The following is a 24,235-nucleotide window of genomic DNA, read 5'->3' on the forward strand; positions in this document are numbered from 1 at the left end:
AATTCCAATAGAGTGTTGAAATTTATGATGATATTATTCTTTATTCACAATAATAGTTGCAACAAATCATAGCCAAACACACGGCAGCAGCATTGATTAGAGTAAAGTTAATAGTTCGGGAAGATTCTGATTAGTCACATGACTATATGCGTCCCCTACATCACTACCACCTCTAGTAAAACAGTATGGTTGAATGATTTAAAAAAAAAATTCTGTACCCATTGGACGGTCACTGAGGTGTAGGGGTGATGAGGGAGTGGAGACTTCTTGTGTCTGTTTTAGGTCCAGAAAATTAAAGTTAAAGTTCATCAACATTTTACGTATTGATGGCTACAGAATGTTTGGTGACAAAGGATTCAAGAGTGTTGGTGACGGACAAGGAAATTACCTGCTGATGGATTAGGGTAATCACCTGACGTTGAATTGGATTGCATTAAAGTGGTCTCATCTGTTGAGAGGAGCATTATCACATGATTTGCTGATACAAGCAATTGGTTGTTATGCAGTGGTTCAGATGAAGTACTTACATTGTGTTGCACATCTTCATGAAGGTGTTCTTGAAACTGTTTATAATGCCTTTCTCTTCTTTGTAGTAATAAACTATCATGTTGTTCAGATTAGTTCTTCTCTGTCTATAGTATTCTCTCTGTTTGGCTACTCTTGCTCATTTCAGTTGTAAACTTTCTTTGTTGCGTCTATGTCTGTACAGTTCCCTATGCCTTCGTCTACATCTGTCTTCTTGACTTTCACAGGAGCATTCAACAGTAGCACCTTCCATCCTCCTTTCATTCGAGTCTCAGTGTTCTCTAGCATTTTTTTCCAGGGGCACTTATAAGTTTATGATTATATTGCAAACACCTGATTAATAATCATCATGGAGATATTTGTTTATTGCTGCTTGCAGCTTAAATTAGATAATTATTAGTCTCAATGATCCCCTCAATTTCTAGGCAGTATTCTGTGCTCACCATCTACTGACCTAGGAGGTTGCCAGCGAGGATGGTTTACACTACTGTCCACAGCCAGCAAGTGACCCTAGCGTTCACCATCAGAGTCACTCACACAGATTGATTTTGAGGGTGACAACTAGTCCACCTGTCAACTGTCACATGTGTCACTAACATAGTCCTGGGTATTATCTCTTGTTGTGTGACCTTGAGAGTTGATGTCCGGCTAGCTATGCTACAATTTTGTATTTACTAAATTATAGCTTGATTTTACGATGCAGCATCTACAGTAATGACTAAGTGCATGTAATCTGTAGATTTTAGTGTCTAACTATTCTCAGCAACTTCACATTTTCCATCAGGGGGCTTCTTTGCAACATTGCTAGATCCTTCCAATCGAAACACTCTAGTAGAGCAGTTGTACTGCACTAAAATGAGTGTATATGCTGCCATTGCTACTTCAGGACTTTGTTCCAATTTGAGTTTGGTGATTAGTTGTGTTTGGTGATTAAAGGTCATTTGTAATCTGTGAACTCTAATTACTTCTGTACCGGTAGTAGCTACACTATATACTGATATTCCTTTTAAATATCATTGTCGTCAGATGCCGCTTTTAAGTGATCTAGAAATGCTGTAACAGAATTGAGACCACGTTCGCAAACAGTTGGTGTTGTAACTTAATGATATATGATCATATTTTTTTCACCTCAATTGTTATTCCTATTATAGAAGCGTCATACAGTTCTAGAGGAATGTTTATGGTCCTAGTGTTCACCATCACAGTCATTCACACACAGAGCGATTTTGAGGGTGACAAGTAGCCCACCACAGTCAATAGACTAACACTGTCACATGTGTCACTAACATAGTCCTGGGTATCAACTCTTGTAAAGGTCACTCCTTGAGAGTTGATGTCTAGCTAACTATGCTTTACAGCATACAAACGTAAGTAGAGAGAATGTCACAGAGAGAATGTCACTTTCATGAAATATTCTGTGTACTCGTTAAACTTGCAGAGGCTGTAAATGCTGTTGTGAAGTTTAGTAACATAATTATGAAGTCTGGATGCACCATTGTTTGTAGAAAATGAAAAACCCTAGAAGTCTCAATGTGGTTACGTGGGCTAACTCTGCAGTGCTGCATCCAATATCTTGCTTCAGACCAATATGTATGCCATAAACTTTACTAAGGGAAGGGCGTATATCCAGTGTCCAAGTAAGACTCCCCCTAATACTATTGTTTTACTCATGCTTATGTGAAAGTAAGCATCGACAATTTAACTACTTGATTCACAGGAGGCTACCACCTGGAACAGGGTAGTATTATGTTACAGTTTATCTGTTACAGTTGAACATATTTTTACATGTGATGTAACCAGACAAGCATATATAACTATTTAATGCATATAGCTGAGAAGAATATCAAAAGTCAAGTTACAAGCAAGCATATAATTTACAAACGACATGTAGAACAAATGTAAGACTCTGACAGTTACATTGTCACATGCAGCACAGTACCATATGTCACACATGGCACATTCAATTCACAGCTCTTGTGTTTCTGTTTCTTCAACATACTGTTTTATAATCCACAATAATATTCAGTTTTATCAACTGATTTTGAAGCCAAATTCTTAGCTTGGAGTTGCAGCTGCTTTCTTTTCTACTCACCTCCGGTTATTGAGCATTACCTGGAGATGCATATCGCCATATCATCAGTGGACAACAATGCCTTCTTAACAACATAGCTGTATGGTGTGTATATGCATAAGCTTGTATGCATGTCTATACAGAGAAGTGGCATGTGTGATAAAATAATTCATAAAACATAATACATAGGTATTTTACAACATAGCTAGCATAAGGATCAGTTTACAGTTCTAAAACTTTTGGTATGTTTTTGGCAACTTCATCTGTCCTACAGTATACCTCTCCACTGTTTGGTTTGCTCTGCTCTGACCATCAGTAACAAGCTTAATAATTTATGTTGTGCCACAGTCAGTATACGTAGAACAGTCAATTATAACACACCATACAAAAATACAAGTACTTTCTAGAAACCTACCTCACTTGTATCAGTATTGTCATTTTCTCCTTTACCTCAGCTAGACCACTGGTTTATCCATCAGTACCTCTCCATCTAGTAAATCAACAAATTGGTTGTCCCCTTCCTCACACTACACATTTAAGAGAAACTCCTGTTCTGCATTCATCACAGGCTTTTCGGATAGCATATCAACTTCGATCAATCCCGAGACCAAACCACTAGAAAAAGTAACAGTTCTGGTGTTTTTACCAATCATAACTAACAGTCTTTTTGTATTATTAAAAACACACAGCATGAGTAAAAACAAAAAACTTTACATTATCAACCAAAAACTATAGTTTAGCCTTTTACGTGGTTACTGAGCATGCACCTTGACTTCCAATGAGGACTCTTAACCTCAACTGGAAAACACCTCGACCAGTGAACCTACTACTGGCAACTGTCCGAAAGTACTATATTTGCGCAGTTGTAAGGGTAAACAATCAAGCTCAAATTCTCCACCTATGGGACACACATTCGAGTCAAAAGTAGGTCAAATGTCCCACACATTACCCGGGAGGGGGTAGTAGGGCTTAATATTGATAAGTGTGTTAACAGCAAGAACAATCAGTGTTTCTCCTTGAACATTGTGTAATGGACTATAATTGTTAAACTGTATAGTAACCACTAATTCATACTTAACTTGTCGATTTACTTAAATCCATATAAAGACCGTGTCAAAAGATCACTGACTATGTAGTCGATCCCTTGCATAAATAAACTAGTATATTTGTGAAGTAGGTATCTAAGCAATAAAAGCTAGTGAGATAATAGATAAATGATGATATTACAGCATGCCAATTGTGATACTCATAACCAACAATTATGTACCAGCTAATTTGTCAACACAGCTACTCCCTTGAAGCCATTAGCATTAAAGAATGACAATTAAACGACAGTGTGGACTCCCTAATCCAAATACTGAATCATCATTATTGTGGAGGTGGTTCAAACTGTTGAAAGTTAAATTCTAACATTTTACCTTTTGATGATAGTATCCTTACTTCTTCAGGATGAGTTCAAAGCAGCTGTTGCATTCTTAAAAACTGTATTGTTTTTTTTGTCAACAAGTTCTTCCATAAACAACTGTTGTAGGCAGCGTTACTCTGAGGCAGCAGTGTTTTTCATATCTTCAAGTCAAACATGCAGGGTAGCCTCAGGAGGCTGTAGCAAGCCTTAAATTAACGGTTGGTCAAAGACAAAGACAAAAATTCTTAACAAGCACCATACGTACACTTTACAGAATACATACAATTAAATATATTGTCACTCTAGTTCAACTGGAACTTTAGAGCTCAAGGTGTTTCCTTAGCATCATGGCAGTCCTTAACAGTGCTGTTTTCTGTAACTGGTAAACATTATTAACTTCAGTCAACTGGAGGAGATTGTAATAATGCCATAGATGAAGATCTCAATGTGGATTGTGCCATATCAGTGACTGAATTAGTTAGACCATTAGAGTTTCTAAAAAGCAAAGAAAAATGGTAAATGTTCTACTAGAGTTGTTAATTAAGCAAAGTTTCAGTATACATCAAGTGTCTGAAATTAAGTTCCTATATCAAGTGTACGGTGCCACCCAGACACAACACTGCAAGCACTAACCGTGCATGGTTAAAAACTTGCTAATGAAGGGGCATGGCAGTTATTTCGTTTGTGAGTAATGAAATGGCTGCCTTATCCTGAAGAAAAATTTGCAAACAAAACGGCCCCTTATGAGCGCATTTTTAATCGTGTGTGCAATTAGTGCTTGTGACATTGCATTTGGGTGGTACTGTATAACATGTGGTATAATCATGAATCACGATAGTGGGTTTGTAGTAGAGATCGGCCATGTTTTTTTTTTTGCAAAAAATCCTAATAGAGCACACTCTTGATAAAGTGTCTGCTCAGCTACTTTTTGCTGCTTTTGTTTTTCTAATTTCTTGTTTTGCTTCTCTTTTTCTTTCTTTCGCTTTTCTTTCTCAAGTTTTCTCTAGCCTTAGAAGGATAACTTTTCTCTTGTGATTGTAACAGGGGTTTCAAATATAGAATCAATGGAACCACTTGCTTGTGTGACCAGGGAAACTTGGGAGACTCCACTGCTGCTACGTACTGAAGATGTGTCTGATGTAGTATCAACTGCTGGAGCAATAGGTTGTGGGGGAGCTACTTAAGCATTTGATCTTCCACCTCGCTTGGATTAAGTGGATATATGCCACAGTTTTTAAAACCACTCACGAGACAAAGAGGGCTAACAGAGACAGGTCATGCCTCTGCAAACAGATCAGTGATATCTTGATCAGTTACAACTCTACCCCCTTTACACAAATGATGACAAGCCTTATAAATATTCTTTTTGAAACTCTTAAACACACCCACATCTAAAGGTTGTAACAAATGTGTGGTATTTGTTGGTGGGAGACAAAGTACGTAAATGTTATATACATTGTCAAGCTTTTTCAATCATCGTTCATTGATAGTTGAAAGTACTTTCACAGCAACACACTGTGATTGTCGCATTTCCCCAGGAACACGTCACCATATCGAACCTTATCAATGCTTTAATTGATCGGTGCAACTCTAATTCTAAGGTGGCTTTTAGGTAACTAGGGGATTTACTGAAACATGATATACTTTGGCCCTCCCACACATTACATGTACCAGCTACAGGCATGCTTATCACTTTGGCAAGCACGGATGGTGTGATGGTGTACTCTGTCTTCATTGTGGTGGCCAACTGCATCCCCATCTACCATCAGAACACCAATGTTGGAGGTAGTGATACTATCTCCAGGTGTTAAAACCATGCACAATATCAAGATTCCCATGTAATAGATAGGTTTGACTACCATTGAGAAGTGCCTCATAAATCACAATACTGAGTACCAGTAAAAATAGAGAAATGACTTTACTGAAGCCTGTTGCAAATTATGAGGGTCGACGAAGCCAGACTACGTACGCAAGGAAATTTTGAAGTCAGAAAAATTTAACGGATTTGACGAATTCGTCAAATTTAAATTTGTCAATTGTTTATAAACGCCTTTAAAAGTACAGGTTTTGTCTACAATTTCTTGATTTTCGTCAACATTTTATTCGTCAAATCTGCTGAAGTGTGAATTTGTCAAATTTTTCTTACATTTTCTTGTGTATGGTAAGAAGTAGGCGTGGGGCTGTAGTGGCAACACAGCATTATATGCTGTTTTAACGCGAGCCGCAGTGTAATCATGCACAAGTTCTTAATGCTAGACAAACCAGACCCTTTCAGATGCCTAAAAAGGGTCGACAGAGCCAGAATAAGAAGTAGGTGTGGGGCTATAACAGCAACACAGCATTATACACGTTAATAGACTTCCAGATCATCAAACTAATTATTTTGTGTCGCCAGCACTTGACCCGATCTGATCCAGATAGCTATCATCCATGTTTTGTGGGTGTGTGTGTGTGTTTTTTTTCGTTTGGTGACCCTTTTGTGTCTTAAGTTTTACTGTCGGTTTAATAACGAGCCTGGCTTATTGAACTGACTTTCGGTTCATCATCCACTGCCAATGTTATATTGTACCTATATGGTATGGATTACCATACCATACACACACAGTATGTACCATACGCGTACGTACATACCACACTGGTATACGCATATGGTATGTACCATACATGTACAGTACGATATATGCGTGCGGTACAGAACATGGATAAACCCAGGTTCCTTGCTGATGTCGTATGTTTTGCTGGAAGCCAGCATTCAACTCCTGTCATATTCTCGTTATGCTGCTACCTACATTGAACAAGACCACATGATCTGAGTACAGTATTGCAATGTTGTTCACAGGAAATACATCTGAAATCATCTAACCTTATGCTGAAAATCACTTTGTGATAGTTCTTCATATACTGGTATTGAATCCCCCTTCAACACTTGTTGCAACTTAGTTCATAGATGCTTCAGCTGCCTATTCTTGTTTCGGATAGCTTTTCGAAGAGACACTATATGTGTTGGCCTTTGAGGGGTTTGCAACCGGCATATATTAGTGTTACTATAGTGATACTGTAATTCTAGGGCTTTGTGGTGCTTCACATAATGTGTTACAGCAACTGATGTACACAGTGCATGTTATTTTATCCTTAACCAGTAGAATCTCACACTATACATGCCAAACTGTGCATCTCTCAACTCCCTCAAAAATGTTCTTCCTACACTGATACAAGTTTGTTATTAATGGAATAATCTTAGCAAGCAAACTTGATAAATTACTCATTGGTGTCCCCTCCCCCACACACACACACACACACACACAAATTACCCATTCAGATTTGCCGAGATAGTAAAACAGCCTCCACCACACACTGCTATAGTCTAGTGTGGTGAAGTTAACAGTGTACTCCATTATTTCTTCAAACTGCTTGTAGATTTCTTCTGTGTTGGCACCCACTCCCTCAAGAGGAATGGATATTAGTCAAAGTAATTCCTTCAAATATAAGCTTTTCCCAACCTTTTGTACTTAGGGTGGATGTCCCTCATTAATCACTAGTTATCCTACCAAGGAGGAATATGAACATGTCGTGTCACAAGTTATTTCAAAATGGAAATTTCTGTGCAAGCAATTTGAACAAGTTAGTTATTATGTTTTGCATGTGGTCGTTTATAAGTGTTTAATATTTTGTAGAAGTATTTGACGGAGCTTTTGCAGAGCAGATTACTTTGTTTCAGGTCTGACCATTAAGTCTTGCCTTAATGCACTGACTGACTCTTTTACAAATATCTTCATGGTGGGCTAAACAATACTTTTAACTTGACCTTAGAGCCTCACCTGCATTAAACAATTTTAAAGTGTTTCTACTTTTATGTGACCTTATATTTTTCCCAGTTGCATATCAATACACTCATGTCTTTAATTCCTAAGGTGTTCTTTTTCCACATTTGCATGTTATATAAATTGATGGGTCTGTTGACTCTGTATCCATAATGTAGTTTTTAGTTTATAGTCAAATGTTTTCAACAAGTGCTTTAATGTCTTTGTTAGTTTCTGGTTTACGCTGCTATGCTATGATTTGGTTCCGTACTTTAGTAAACCGTTCGTTTTAAACTTAATTCTACATTTTCTTCTGTGGCTGAATCTTTGTATTCAAGTATTGTATTTACTTTTTTTGCACTGATTTTGAATAATTTGGACTCAATGCATGCTTTCTTGATCCCAAAAGAGAAATACCTGATATTTCTTTTACTACGAGTTTAGTCTGTTCTGTCACTAGGTGGAAATAAGCAGCTATCAAAATCTGCCATGAAGGCACGGTGTGAAAATTTACCGCTCATCCCAGCCCAGAAAAGTTTTTTATACAGGGTTTGTTGTTGCACTGGAGCTCTTCTGTGGCTAAGTAATAGTGATCAGTGTAGTCCACCACACTGCGTAGGGTCTTCTTGTTCAAAATCTGTTGCACTTTCTTTCTTTGTGAAAAATGTGGTTAACCAATGATGAAAACCATCACTGACAATTTATGACACAGAACGTGAAAAAAATTAAATTGCAGGTAAGTCCTCCATCACATGTGACTACACAGGACCACAAAAAAGAGACCTATAAGGGAATAGCAAGGAAAGTGTGGTTAAAAATAAAATTTTAACAGTTAATAAAGCTAGCTAGTGCACCAAGCTGTAAACCATGAACTGTGGTAAACACGACAAATGTATTTACACTTAACTTTTGTAGCACGTAATTAAGTGTAAGTAAGGTTGGCTGAGTCCACCCATCCTTTGCATAATCAAGGGTAAGAAAAGCTCAGCATTTTGTTCATGACATTATTAATAGTGTCTGTGACATAACAATGGCACATGTATAGCAATCATATCAACTTACAGATCGATGGTACTGGCACACGCATTCCTTGTTTTTGTCAGCATGAGCAGGGAAGTTGGATATTCGTTGAATGGCCAAGTACCACTGGGAGCCTTTGGCTGGCTTCTCTCCTTGGCCAGAATTTTCCCTTGCGGCGAAACGAAACAGATGTTGCTTCCTATCTCTTGGAGATTTGGCCTTATGGCTTTTCTTCTGGGAGCGAGAAGACATAACTAACGACTGGTTGACCACCATGTGTTAGCACCAAGACAGCCAAATTAGCTACCAGTAAATAAGCAATTATCGACTTTTTGAGAGTATCATGTGTGGAATTTCTTATTTGCTGGGTTTCACAAAGTACGCGCATGCATAACCATACACGCAGGCACAAAGTTTCTTAAGGTTTCGTATGATAGAGAAGTACGAATGATGGTGACCAGGTTGCCAAGATCAAGATCCTCCAATGAAGCACCACAGGTGTACACAACATCTTCCAATATAGACTCTAGTTGAGTATGCTCAGAAAGTGTTAATTTTCTTTCGTTTAGACCACAAAATTGTTTGAAAACATCAAGCGTGATATGTAGTGTTTGCCATGTCATTCACCCCTACCTGTCCAAGTCCAACATTTTTTATCAAAAAAGGCAACAGGAGCAGTGAAAGGTTTATGTTTTCTCAGGAGCCAATGAAGGGATATTCTTCATATCAATTTGTCTCTGTGATTCCATCATAATGGTAAACACATTCCTGTAACTAATGTTTGTGTTTGTGTAGTAATCTTAATTTGTTCTTTGATTGATTGTAATGCCTCAGGTAGTCAAAATTATGTGTGTTCATGCTCTACAGAGCAAGCTGAGAACTCCAGCAAAATGTAACAAGATAAGGTGGAAATATCAGAGCTGTTAACATCTGAGTAGTTGCAGAGCCAACAGACCTGGCAGACCAGAAGTAACTACATGACAAGCTGCAATGAAGGTAACAACCTCCTCGTGGGATGATAATGATGATATAGTTGTTATGTTTACGTTACATAGTTTCATATGACATATATAGTAATAGGTGTTATTTGTAACTTGCGACAAATGAATCGAAGTTGTATAGGGGCTGTAAAGTGTGGTATGTATCCATGGTGATCTTAACTGTAATTAAGTTTAGTCTGGTGTAAGTAATAGAGTTTACTACTACTAATGAGCTGCAAAGGGAGGGGCATACCCAGTCCAATATAAGTAATGCACATCTTCAAGTCTGGAAACAGAAACTCTGTAGTGTGCTATTGTCCTATCTCTTTCTAAAGTAAAGAAGTTTAATCTACAAGAAGTACACATGTTTTGGAAAATGTTCTAATGAATTAGTGCATGCTTGTGTGACCTTTGTAACTTGTAAGGAAGAGTTTTATATCAGTAACTGTAGATTAATAATGGTGTCTCCACATTACAAGAGCTTTGATTATTGTTGTGAAGCTGTTTCCAGTGTAGTCTGTGAAGTACATTATCCCTTGTATTATAGCACCTATTCATTTCTCCAGTACCAAAACTAGTAATTTAAGCACTATAAGACAAATTTCTGTTTGGTGTGGTTCCTTTGTAGGTAGCAAACTGTCTTTATGTTGGTAGATGGTTTAGGTGGAGTGTGCTTTGCAATTAGTGAAGTGGATTAGCTATAAAATTGTGCGTTTTAGTGATAAAAGCATCAAATTTGGCACAGAGGTAGAAGATCACCTTACAAACAAATCTGGATATTGGGCCAATGCAGACCACGCCCCCTTTGATAGGTTCCGCCCACTCAACCACACTGACAAAATAGTAATGTTTAATTGCACAATAAACAAAGAAAATGACAAACTGAGCATGAATTCTCTATCATATGATATAGAATTACACTAATTTACCTATTCTGGTATAGTAGACATGACCAAAATGCACTCTGTGTGTAGCGAGAACATCGTTTCTAGTATAACTTAGTATGAACGACTACATTATTAGACTCTCATCAGTTGTGAACTCATTTGATGTTTTATGCAATCATGATGCTCTCATATACTTCAATTCATTTAAGAAGTGTTAAAGGTACGAAAACATACTGTACATACCAGGAAATATCTATTCAACCATAATTTGCTATCCTATATAACATGTGAAGTACTGTACATATGGTCAAGGTAAACTTCGCAGTAGTGCATTAGACTATAAGAAAACCATTGCATGTATATGTATAGCTATACATTTAGTGATAAACAAAGCTATCTAATTGAACCTTGTTTTATTTCGTACATGAAATCTATAGTTTGCAATTACTTACATAGATTCTGTAGTTTATATACTAATACTATACCTGTTTCACTGCCATACAAAAGTCCCTGTAACAGTAACCCCCCCACCCCCCATTTTGGTACAGATGGCATTACTGCAGATACATTATATCCAATTGTGTGGGAAGCTGTTCGTCTCTTAAAAATAGATGGGTTGAAGGTTATATGTGTACAGATGGAGACAGTTCCAACAGAAAATTCTTTAAGATGCATAACATAGGTTTACCAGTTCCATACAAAGCTAAGAATGTATATGCTACCGATGGGCGTTGGTTGACCTCACTAGTGGCCTTCACTAGTTTGCTTTTACTGCATGTGTTTAGCACTCAGACTGCTGGCATTTGACAATCTGCAAAATTAAATCTTCTGTAAGCTTTCCACTCCCAGACCCTATATGCTGGATCTACTTTCCAATGGAAACCCTCCTGAAAATCCTAGGCACGCCCCTGTAGGATGCATATATGTAATGCACTTATCAAAGTTTTACCCCACCTACCCCCATGTGGGCAAGGAGGGGACATAGGAGGGGATTTGACTGAATTCTAAGTCTAATTCCCCCACCCTGGGGCAAATTTGGAGGTCTAATCCCCCTCCTATGAGGCCACCATCCATCAGATTTCTCAATATTTATTACAAGCATAGATCAAACCCCCCACCCCTGGGGCTGAAATTTTTGTCTAATCCCCTCGTTATGCCTCTCGTTTTCCCGCATAGGGGTAGGTGGGGCAAAACTTTGATAGGTGTATAATCAGTGTAATATGTATATGTGTGTGCAGATTAATGGGAAACACATAGAATGGCAACAACTATGGCAGATTTACAACAAACAGGCAACACTGTCATCGAAGTCTAAAGGAATTTGTTTTGACCCAAAGCTAAAGCTGGAACATATGAAGTTAACATCATATTCCCGTATGAGAGTTGACCTTGCTGTACAAGTAGGAACTATACATATAATATAATGCCTGTATTAATTGTGATGTATGTATAGTGTTGTTGGTGTGATGTGCGTGTGTAATGTAGTGTGTGTACATGCACACTTAGTATGTGTCACTGTGTGCTAGTTTTAATGTTCTCATTTTGTTCTTGGTAGTGCACAGAACAACTCGTCCAGTAGTGTCACAGGTACTAGCTACAGATCAGGAAGCATCACTCCCCTCACACCAACTAGAAGTAAATTGGTAAGCTTCACCTTGACTGTCTGTAGTTGTATTTCTTGACTGTCATGTTACACTACCTATCAATATCCATTATAAAATATGTAGTAGCCTCATTGCTCGTGTTCCTCTGTTGATGTTTGCTTCTGTTTAAGGGAATACAGATATACTGTGTTAACGTAGGAGTGCATTCTATAGTGATACCATCAATTAGTTTGGTATTTTGTTGGGTATGTGTCAAGTGTTTATATAGGCCTGTTTTGGTGGGGCATGTGGCTTGTTATGGTAACTGATAAACAAGTTGTACTGGATGATCTGCTAACCAGTTTTGTGTGGTAAATGTAACTTGTGATGTAACCTGATACAGGCAATACCTAGACTTTCCTTTGCAATACCACAGCTGTGAACATAATCACTACAGAAAATATTAATATTTGTATATATGGAAAGTTACATTTTAGTATTCAATGCATACAAGCGTGCATCATTCAATATAGATGACTTTCTGGGGGTATGCTTCCAAAAACTTTGGGATAGCATGTGTTTTACATGATATGTGGAAACTAAATAGTGTTACTTACTCGCTGTTTTCCTCTCAACAGCCGTACAGCTCAAATAACAGATCGCCCACATGGAATCAGCCAGTGGACATGGCTAGATTATAAGAGCAGACAACAGGGACTTCAGTTTTGCATAGGAGATTAAATATGAACTAACACAATACAAACTCCTTAAATATTATTGCTCACTTATATAATTGCATTGGTATAAATGTGTGTTTTGTAAGAATTTCTACTTGTATTTCTGTCATATCCTTAAATGTGTGTTTGTGTGTTATCCAAGCTCTTAAATTAATTGAAGGAAGTTTCCTCATTCCTCAAAGTGGTGTATCTTTTTTAGCACATGATATAATACAGTCATAAGAACAAAATATACACAAATCACAAAAGTTAGGGGGCTGAGACTCAGGGGGTACCAAGTTACAACACCAGGAACCCTGACAACGCATAAATTTTAAAAATATTAATCCAACAGTACAACAATGTCTCCTGACGTTGACAATCTAGCATTGAAAATCCTTTCTGAAAGGAGATTGCAAGTTGGCTGCTTGTTGTATCAGACAGAGCTTTTCAGTAGATAACATATTTCACTTAACTTTGCTATTGTTTCTGGCATAACATGGCCTAAACACCCAACTTTGATTGTCACAAGCTCATGTAGATAGAACATTGTGTAACAGTGGACCATAGCAATCTTGCTCCTTAAATTGTTAACTGAATCACTTATCTTTTCGAGAATAACTTATACATTGCCAGTGTGGGGTCCTCACTTGAGAATGGATCAAATTACTCATTTACAGCAATTGCAAGATCGTGTGGTCCACATCACTAAACTACGTAAATTTGATCATGTGTACACTGTGGGAGTTGAACTGGTTACCTGTGCATAAAAATCATACAATTACAACCTGTCGCTGCTATGTTTTGTTACTATAAGCAAAAAGGGACTGCAATTGGATCCTCCTGTTGTTTTTGGGTGTCAGTGTTTGTACAATGCATATTGTAGTAATTATTTTTGCAAACTCCCATAATTATAATGAGCATCATAAACGTGAGCTCCGACTAACCAGAGCTGTGTGCCCAGAGTTAAGACTCTTGAGTACCTGAGGAGCACTGGGAGAACAAATTAATTAATCCCAAACCATGTATTACAATCACCAACCGGTCATCAATGTTGTCAACCACACATCAAAAGATTAGTACAGAAATATTCGATCATACAATACCAAAATAATTAACTATGACAATTCACTCTCATACCGAGTGTGGATCATTCATGAGCTGAACCATATCCTTCACTCCCGAATGAACTTCTTGTCTCTTTCTAAAAGTAACAGTCAACATATAGCACAGAGTTTAAATTACTTACCTTCACTCAGACAGCTAAAACATCAACTCTCACCTAGAATAGACACACATGCATAAGACAAGGAAACAATAATACCTGCCATACCATCACTTGACTGTTCTATTAGAATAGTATACAGTTAAAAACCACAACCACCAACAGGATTCTTGCTGCTAAATGGCTCATCACAATAACACAGTTAATAAAATCACCGATGCCACAATAGTACAGATTGAAATATATAAAGGCCTTATAGACAGCATATATAGACAGGATACTCGATATAGATAGACATGATAGTCACTATAGACAGTATCTATACAATATATAACGAGCCTTACCAGATGCAAAAAAAAATCACTCAGCATATCATTCTGGTACGATGTGCTACATTTAGAATATGTTTTAATTCCGTAGGCTATATCTGCATTACGGATAACATCTCGTCCCTCACCCATGTTCGTGTTTTTGTTCAAGTGTCTTGGATCACCTATGAAAATGACTGACAGGAACCTTTTCCAAAACAAAAGCGAGTGGTTAACCGCTGTACAAGGATTGAAAGACCACCAAAGGGAGAGCCAAGAGGTCATCAATAAGAAGGACATATGATGATGCTTCAATTTCCTGAGCGTAGTTGTACAAGCCCCAAACTTGACTGAAAATTCTACTGCTCAAATATCCCAAGAGATCAAACTATTGAAGGACATCATCACAAATTTGGCAAAGGGTATGAAGACCTTACAAGAAGAATTGATGACCTTACAAAAAGAATTTACTGAAATGATAAAGTCGGTCAAATTTATTGCTGCCCACCTCCCATACAGAGACCCTCATCTGTTCCGAATCTGATACCTTACTGGTCGACTTTCCTTCTGTCATGAAGCTCTGTCTACCTCCCCAACCAGTGAAACACAATGTTACTCACCACATCAACACAACTGGTCCTCCAGTATATGCAAGAGCCAGGCGTCTTCCACCTGACCATCTACATATCACCCATCAGGAGTTTTTAAACACATGCTGGATCAAGAAATCATCCAACCTTCCAAGAGTCAATGGCCTCTTTTCTTCATATAGCTCCTAAGAAAACTCCTGGCGACACTGGCAACCCTGTGGCTTTTATATAGCTCTCAACTGTGTGATGTGCTGAACTGATACCCTATTCCTCACATCCAGGACTTTACAGCAACCCTTCATGGTAGTACTATATTCTCAAAGCTAGACCTGTTACATGCTTACCATCAGATTCCAGTGAAGCCAGCAGATATACCAAAGACAGCTATAACAACAACATTTGGACTTTGTGAATATTTACACAAATGCCTTTTGGACTGAGGAATGCTGCACAGACATTTCAATGTTCCATGGACCAAGTATTACGTGAACTGGACTTTTGCTACATCTACATTGACGATGTGCTCATTGCATCTAAACCCCAGCATACCACAAGGTACACTTGCGTCTAACTTTTGAATGTTCCTTATCATTATTAAATCACTCAAATTAGTGACATAACCAATGATATAAAATGTAAAGTTAGATATATACCACAAGTAAAAGTTATTCACAGTAAACAGGTTATTCATGGTAAACAGGTTTTAAGTACATTCATACAGCTGAGACAAGTGGCTGGTACCAAGAGTGAATAATAAAGGTGTACTACATAGAAACCTAAAACTTCCATTGGGTAGTTGAAAACACTGATATTCTACATTTTTTTTTCTTTAAGGTTATTCATGCACAGTTTCAAAGATATGGACTTTTCAGACTTATGGACTACCCCTGGTCCCAAGGGGTTCCGATAACTGAGGTTCCACTGTAGTGTGGAAAAGTGGGTTTCTGACAAATACATTACGTGCAGCTTGACTATTATTATTAAATGTTTAACACAGCCCATCTTACTTAGCAATCACCTTTATAATAGACCATCTTGTTGTGCAGCACGTAAAAGTGTGCTTCATGATTTTATTAATATGTAATATCACTTCATTATAGGGGCCATGATTCCAAACATTGCTTAGACACACTTTGTGACCTTTTATAATAAGAACACCTCATCGCTAAGGAGCTTTTCCTCAAAGGTAACCATATTAATGAAGTTTCTTTGTATTGCATTAGTCTGTATTTAATGTAAAGATCATAAGCGTGGCTCAATAGTTAAGAGGCTCCTAAGTGAGAAAGGCTGGACTGAAAGTGACTGGCACACCTAAGTGAGAAAGGCTGGACTGAAAGTGACTTGGCACACCTAAGTGAGAAAGGCTGGATTGATAGTGACTTGGCACACCTAAGTGAGAAAGGCTGGACTGATAGTGACTTGACACAGACTGATAGTGACTTGGCACGGACTGATAGTGACTTGGCACACCTAAGTGAGAAAGGCTGGATTGATAGTGACTTGGCACACCTAAGTGAGAAAGGCTGGACTGATAGTGACTTGGCACGGACTGATAGTGACTTGGCACACCTAAGTGAGAAAGGCTGGACTGAAAGTGACTTGGCACACCTAAGTGAGAAAGACTGGATTGATAGTGACTTGGCACGGACTGATAGTGACTTGGCACACCTAAGTGAGAAAGGCTGGACTGATAGTGACTTGTCACGGACTGATAGTGACTTGGCACACCTAAGTGAGAAAGGCTGGACTGATAGTGACTTGGCACGGACTGACAGTGACTTGGCACGGACTGATAGTGACTTGGCACGGACTGATAGTGACTTGGCATGGACTGATAGTGACTTGGCACGGACTGATAGTGACTTGGCACGGACTGATAGTGACTTGGCACACCTAAGTAAGAAAGACTGGACTGAAAGTGATTTGACACCTAAGTGAGAAAGGATGGACTGATAGTGGCTTGGCACGGACTGATAGTGACGTTGATTCTAATAAACTTTCAAATGTCTAAATGGCTATTGGATGGGGAGAGAGCCCAAGACCTGTTGCTACCAGATATTTTATCTCGTGACAAAACACAAATTTTTACAGAGAAATAAATTACAAGAGATTTATTGAGATGATGGCAGGGATGGAATATCTGATGCCCAAGTAGAAAGCCTACAAGCATATTGTCATACAATGCAAAGATTCAAAGCATAGCTGGCCAGACATCAACTCTCAAGGTCACACAATTCAGTGACCTTTACAAGAGTTGATACCCAGGACTATGTTAGTGACACATGTGACAGTGTTAGTCTATTGACTGTGGTGGGCTATAGTTGCCACCCTCAAAATCACTCTGTGTGTGAATGACTCTGTTGATGAACACTAGAGTAAAGAGAACACATGATACACAGTGGAGCAAGGTGATACAAGTAACAGCTACTCTAAGAATGATGCAAACGTTTAAGATGTGTGTTGTGCTGTAATGTAACGAAAAAGAAAACAAATGAACTAGTGTAAGTCAAATAGAGGATGATGATACAACACAGCTATATGGAAAAAATCTCTCCTTTGACATTTAACTCATTAAGGCTGAAGGTGGAATATACTAATTCAGCTATCACACCAGGTGAAGGATGTAGCAGAACAAACAAATTATGCTAAGAAACAAAATATATAATTACACTATTACATCAATCATTGTAAATTGTTATGTTGAAATTTAACTGCTACGTGAAAAGTTTGCAAATGAATTGCAATGGAATCACTCACAAAGGTGAAGGATGTAAACCTTGCCGCTCAAAAACTGCTGCATACGTAATTGAATGAATTTGTAAATTCTGAGGATATGTCCTTTGACATTTATACTGGGAAGTCTGCTTCAACTGACAAACTCAGTTGGCCACTCAGTAGTTATGCAGCTATTGGAACCTAAGAGCCATTGGGTCTTCATGAACAGTAGCCCTGAACATTAATTTTGCTGAGCCATTCACAAAGGGATACATAAGCCACTGGTGCAGTTCATCAGAACTGTAAACAGTTTCCTTAAAAGTAGCAAAAAGTTTGAAATAGGGCAGTTGCCAGACACAGAGAAATGATAGCTGTGTTCCAATGTGATCGAAGGGATGTGTATATGCTGACTACTCAATCAGCATACTGCATAAATGGTACAAGAACTATCAATATTATAGTGGGTAGTGACAATTTCGTTTCATACACTGTTGGTTCATACCATTCAGTGATGTTAGAAGCAGCAATTTTATTCGCATACTCCTTGGTGCTGTTCATTGTGGCTGTAGTAATAGGAATAAAATTTTTCAGCAAATACTGGCAAGGCTGAAATGTGCGTTTTTTTATTAGCTATTTATTACACAGCAAGAAGCTCAGCTGTGCTTGGCCTGGAAAAGAGTTGTCAAGGTGACAACTATTGTTCTCAATCCAGAGAGCGGAGACGCAGATAAGCAGTGAACCATCATAGTTACACTCTACTAATTGTTTTATTTCGTGTGTGTGAACTAACTACAATTATCTTTATTAAGTTGTTATTACAACAACTATCATCTTTATTACAATATAATATACCACTTTGGCGTGGGCATTCAAAAGTGCTGCTCGGTGTTTAACTCGCATATTGCCCGGGAAATATCATGGGAAAGCAGTTTGCCAATGACTTTGATACCCAGCTAGTTCAAAGAAACGATGTGCTTTGACTTGTTATATTGAGCGACAGAGCTTTGTATTGTGGGACTCATTTTTGTAGTGGTTGCTAAGCTGAGTATATTTGCTAAGATAGACTAGATGGTTGTTACTAAAGGATAATGAAGGCACAAAATAATTATTTGGGCGATCGTGGATACGTATTTCTACCCACCGCATATCAGCCTTTGAACAGACCACAGAACAGCAAAGCTACTACTGCTACGTTGAAATAGGTTAGTAACTTACAGTCCTAAGTACTTAATATAATTACTTACTTACTGTCCTAATAGCGAAGTTAGTTGGCTTTAATTAGACAATATAGACTCCATCCCACAAGAGTAAGTTTTCTAACATTGTGTGTTGAAGCATAGTAACACATTAATGACGTTTTAAAATATGGCTAACGTTCTGATGGCTATTAGCCCACACAGATGGCGAGTGTATTTTGGGGAGCTGGAATGCATATTACCACTTTTTCATAACAGTGGAAGAACAAATGAGGTGTTCATCTTTATGTTACTACATTTTTGAGCAACCATCTCAGCAGGTGTTGTATGGCAGGTTTTGTAAACACATTTGGAGTAAGGGGTATATATTTTACTTGATCTTCATCAAGAGCACCTGAAAAGGTTGAGTAAGGACTACTTGAAAGGTCATGGTGCAAGCAAGACAACAAAATCAATCACTATGCTTTATAAGAAACCAATTACTTTGATTCCAAGAGGTTCATTGAGATAATGGTGGGGATGGAATATGAAACGGAGCAGAGGAGAAGAAAAGGCACAAGGTGGGGAAGAGGCGGTCTCTGTCAAGTTAGCAATGAGTGTATTATTATTATTATTAATTGTATTACTAGGACAGGGTCACATACACGAACATATGATAAAAGCATGCGTAAATGGTGCCATAGCAACTACACAAAGCAGTGTTTGTGTTAGTGGAAATGATAAACAATTACACAGACAAGGGAGAGTTTAATTGGCACCAGAAAATCACAATACCAAAACAATTATTACACAAAAACAAAAAGAAGCTATTAGGATAATAGGTGCCTACACCACAAGGCAGTGAATCAAGTAAAATATCAGTGTAATTGTTATAGCTGCACATGGGCCAGAAAATGTGTATCCCTCCTTGCTTACAAGTAACACTTTAAAGATCTATACACAATGAAATCATAACTGGTAATAATGAGGACCTACTTACCACTCAAGTTTCTAAGCATAGCTAGCCAGACATCAACTCTCAAGGTCACACAAGTCAGTGACCTTACAAGAATTGATACCCAGGACTATGTTAGTGACACATGTGACAGTGTTAGTCTATTGACTGTGGTGGACTAGTTGTCACCCTCAAAATCACTGTGTGAATGACTGTGATGGTGAACACTAGGACCACTCACACCTAAATTTGTTCAACTGTTGATATCAACACTGATCAACACCAATCCACACTGATCAACAGTTCTCTATCACCAAGATTTGATCGAATGAACACTTGCTTTACAGAGTGTTTGTACAGGCTAATTAGCTAGACACTCTGGTAGTAACACCAAAATATAAAACTTTAAGGTATAATTAACAGTCAATTTCATTTTTAGAGTGTATCGATTTATTTCCGACACCAGACATTCTAGTTCATAACACAAACAGGACCTCTAACAGCATCTGAGTTAACACAACCTAACTTGAAATGGATCCAGCATACTGTCTTTTACCAAGGAAATAGCCAACATATCATCATACAGGTCGCAACCATTTGCCATGAGTAAGGCAACTGAGATTATTTCTTGACAACAACAGCCTCCTACGCTGCAGAGGGCACATTCACAACGCCCCACTATCAGAACTGGCAGAATTTCCCTATCTGCTACCATCACTTCACCATTTCACTACACTTGTGATTCAGAATTCTCATGTAACACAGCTTCACAGTGGAGTAAATGCTATACTGACCACCTTACGGCAAAGCTATTGGATACCTTCAGCTCGTCAATGCATCAACCATTGTTCACAAGTGTGTAGTATGCAAGAAGTGGAAAGCCTTACACCATTCCTGACCTCCCTCCACTTGTGAAGTCTAGAGTCACTTACACAGATCCCTTCACCATTACTGGAGTGGATTTTACTGGTGCCGTGTATGTCCATACCACTGATGGAGAATGCAAGGTTTACCTGTCTGTTTACCTGTGCAGTGTGCCGAGCAGTCCACCTGGAAATCATCAATGACCTGACAGTAGGATGCTTTCTACAAGCATTTCGTAGACTTGCTGGATGAAGATCGTATCCTAGGTTACTGCTATCAGACAATGGCTCCACCTTTAAGGCGGCAGCAGACGAACTGAAGACACTGTTTACTTTTACTGAATTGTTAGAAGCTCTGGCACACAAAGGCGTTACATGGGGTTCATCCCCAAATGTGCCCCATGGTTTGGGAGAATTTGGAAAAGACTTATTGGTCTCACAAAGTCAACCCTTAAGAAAACCTTAGGACGGACACATGCTACTCTTCAGACAGTCATTGTTGAGATAGAGGCGCTTCTGAACAACCGGCCAATCACACATGTATCACCAGATCTAAGAGACCCTGAGCCAATTACCCCAGCCCACTTACTCTATGGTAAGTTAACATTACCTCACCGTACAACTGACCTTGATGAACTTGATGACCCAGATTTTGGAGATGTTTCCGACCTACGAAGACAAGCAAAGGCCAAGCAGTGGTTATTAAGCACTTCTGGACTTGATGAAAACGAGAGTACCTCACTTCCTTGAGAGAGACCCATAGGACCACTGGAGACAATGAACAAAGAATCAACATTGGAGATGTAGTACTAGTTCATGATGTGCCTAGAATAAAGTGGAAGCTTGCTGTGCCTTAAGAAGGGAGCGGATGGACTGATCCAATCTGCAGATATCAGAACTACTACTGGCAAGACAAACCGACCAATTGCTCATTTGTATCCACTAAAAGTGACAGCAGCTGAGACAACCATGCTAGCTAAACCACAGACCAGTGATACTGATGTGCCTGTGGCTTCGTTACCAGAAATTTAGTACATTTTTTGGTCGTGTGCATTAGTGTAGGCAACCTGTGTAAAATATTCATATAATACAGTCACTTTTGAATGTGATGTTTTTAAAGCTATGCATATGTTGGAATAAATGTCTAATGATTGAAACCAACACATTCCAAAGGTTTGAAGCCAGTTAGTCCCTAACCACAATATTATCTTGCACTAACCTCAAAATTTGCTTCCACTTAGTACACTTGAAAGCCATACTGGTCTCTGTGTGTGTGTGTGTGTGTGTGTGTGTGCGTGCGCGCGCGCGCGGTTTAATCATGGCACATTTATACCTCATAAATTAGAGTGTTAACCACATCAAAGGGACACTCTAACTGTTTGTGTGCTTTAATTTTCTCAGTTAGTGTGATATTTAAACTGTTTGTTTCTTTTCTTTTCAATTTCTGTTGTAGTTTACAAGTACTTATAGCATGTAGCTTGTCTATACAAAACCATTCATCAGGAAGCCACAAGTCACCAACTAAACTGATGATTGTTTATAATGGGAATGCGTGTTATTGCATTTTTAAATTAATTGAGTTGACTGACTATAATGTAGCCTGTATCACAACACGTACGCCATAAGTGTCTTGTCCTGTAGGAAGCTGGTCTATCACATCATACTTCAGTCACTTTGCTTTGTTATTATCGCTAGCGTAACTAGTCAAGCAGTTTTTGGTCCAAATTTATACCAGATTTAACCTCAGATGGGTAAATCATTCTCAAAAATCTTCTGTGGGGGCATGCCCCAGACACCCCTAGATGAGAGCACGCTAAAGCATGCTCTAGGTTTCGCACTGTGTACGTGCTCAAAACTCCTTAGTTTAAACAACACCCATCATAATCTGCTGATTTTATTACAAGCATTTTTCTAGTTCGACTTATGTATGTGATGATGAGATTGTGAGAGTGTGTCAGAGTGAATCTGCAGGGGAAGGCAGAGATAAGAAGTTATGCAGCGAACTGCAGTTTGGTAACACCTGCACTTCCAAAGGCAAGGATGACCTTAAACTGATAGTCCATAAGTATAATGATGAGGTACAAACAATCCAGTGGAGTTCATCAGTATACCATTTAATGTTAAGTCAGTGTATCTGAAGCCATTGCTTGAACATTTTTACCTAGAGGATCTCAGACAAGTGGTGCTGCAAGCTGCAGCTGGTATTACAATTTCATACTCAAAAAAGCGACAGAGCACACGTCGGCCTAACACACTTGTTGCAGCCCTAACTTTGTTTTGACATTAAAATATTTGCTAATCATTTACAGGTCCAATCCCAAACAGGAACATCAGGAATCTAGCAATTTGGCTGAATTCCATAATGTATCAAATTCAGAATCCCCTTGGGGCCAGGGGAAGAGACAGTCAAGTCAATAGTGAGAAGGGAGACAGAATATTATTTCTGTGGGACAGAGTAGACATCAGAAACAGCAAGCTTCCTAAAGCTAATTGAACATCACACCCGGCCATGAACACAGGCATTAAGGGGTTTCTCTTGGCAAGTATATACAAGAGATTTGAGATGTCAGGCACTCTACTTTTGATGTAATAAGTGTAGGCCCATTCCAATGATGCCAGTCAATTTAACATCCATTATTTTACAGTGTATATTTTTAACTAATAAATTCTTGTGTATAGATGGTGATCGCAAATGGTCCCATGACAGATAGCTAAATTCCAACTGTCTATCCCATCCCATTCCAGTGCATTAATTGATGTAAAGTACTTTATGAGTCATCTTCCTTGGAGGGTTCATTGAAAATACTTCAACTGCTTCAGCCCTTGACCATCAAACCAGGACATATGGGTCATGGATCAGATACACACTGGTGATTTTTGTATATCAAAAAGTGCCAAATATGGTAGCAGCAGCATTCATAAGAGCTATTGATCAAGCGATGGGGATTCCACAATGGTCAGTTGACCTCCGAGCAAGCAATGAGTTGTAGCAGCTACAGAGAAGACTGCCGTAACAGCAATGACACCAGAACTATGGAACAATATAAGACTGGGCCATTTCTTGATTAAGTATATATATATATATACGTATGTATTATTATATACTCTCATGGTTATTATATATATGCCTTGCTTGGCCTATTGCCGTACTGTGATTGCTGCCCTGCTTGGCTCCTGCTTGGCCTACAGCCTTACCTGGCTTCCACTTGCTGCCCTACTTGGCCTACTGCCATGCTGGGATTTCTGCCCTGCTTGTTTGTTTCATTAAGAATGGTAATTTAGTATCTAGATACCAAAATCCAAATGAATATCTGAACAAATCAAATAATTGCTACAGCCCTACTTTGTTTAAACATTAAAATACAGGTGTATTTGCTAATCATTTATAGGTCTAATCCAAAGAAACATCATAAGGAA

At 38.5% G+C, this 24,235-nt stretch overlaps 2 long non-coding RNA genes across 2 annotated transcripts in view; one reads left to right on the forward strand and one right to left on the reverse strand.

The window, feature by feature from the left end:
- Positions 1–13,228, forward strand: part of LOC136244172 (uncharacterized) — a 35,308-nt gene extending 22,080 nt beyond the window's left edge. Inside the window, exons 2-4 of the long non-coding RNA XR_010695063.1 lie at positions 9,689–9,817; positions 12,244–12,331; positions 12,910–13,228. This is a non-coding gene — a long non-coding RNA (uncharacterized lncRNA). The remainder of the gene's footprint in view (positions 1–9,688; positions 9,818–12,243; positions 12,332–12,909) is intronic.
- An 803-nt stretch (positions 13,229–14,031) lies between these two features.
- Positions 14,032–24,235, reverse strand: part of LOC136244174 (uncharacterized) — a 36,613-nt gene continuing 26,409 nt past the window's right edge. Inside the window, exons 3-4 of the long non-coding RNA XR_010695065.1 lie at positions 14,237–14,269; positions 14,032–14,191 (exon numbers count right to left, since the gene is read on the reverse strand). This is a non-coding gene — a long non-coding RNA (uncharacterized lncRNA). The remainder of the gene's footprint in view (positions 14,192–14,236; positions 14,270–24,235) is intronic.

The sequence above is a fragment of the Dysidea avara genome, chromosome 14 (genome assembly GCF_963678975.1).
Source record: "Dysidea avara chromosome 14, odDysAvar1.4, whole genome shotgun sequence".
Classification (NCBI taxonomy): domain Eukaryota; kingdom Metazoa; phylum Porifera; class Demospongiae; order Dictyoceratida; family Dysideidae; genus Dysidea; species Dysidea avara.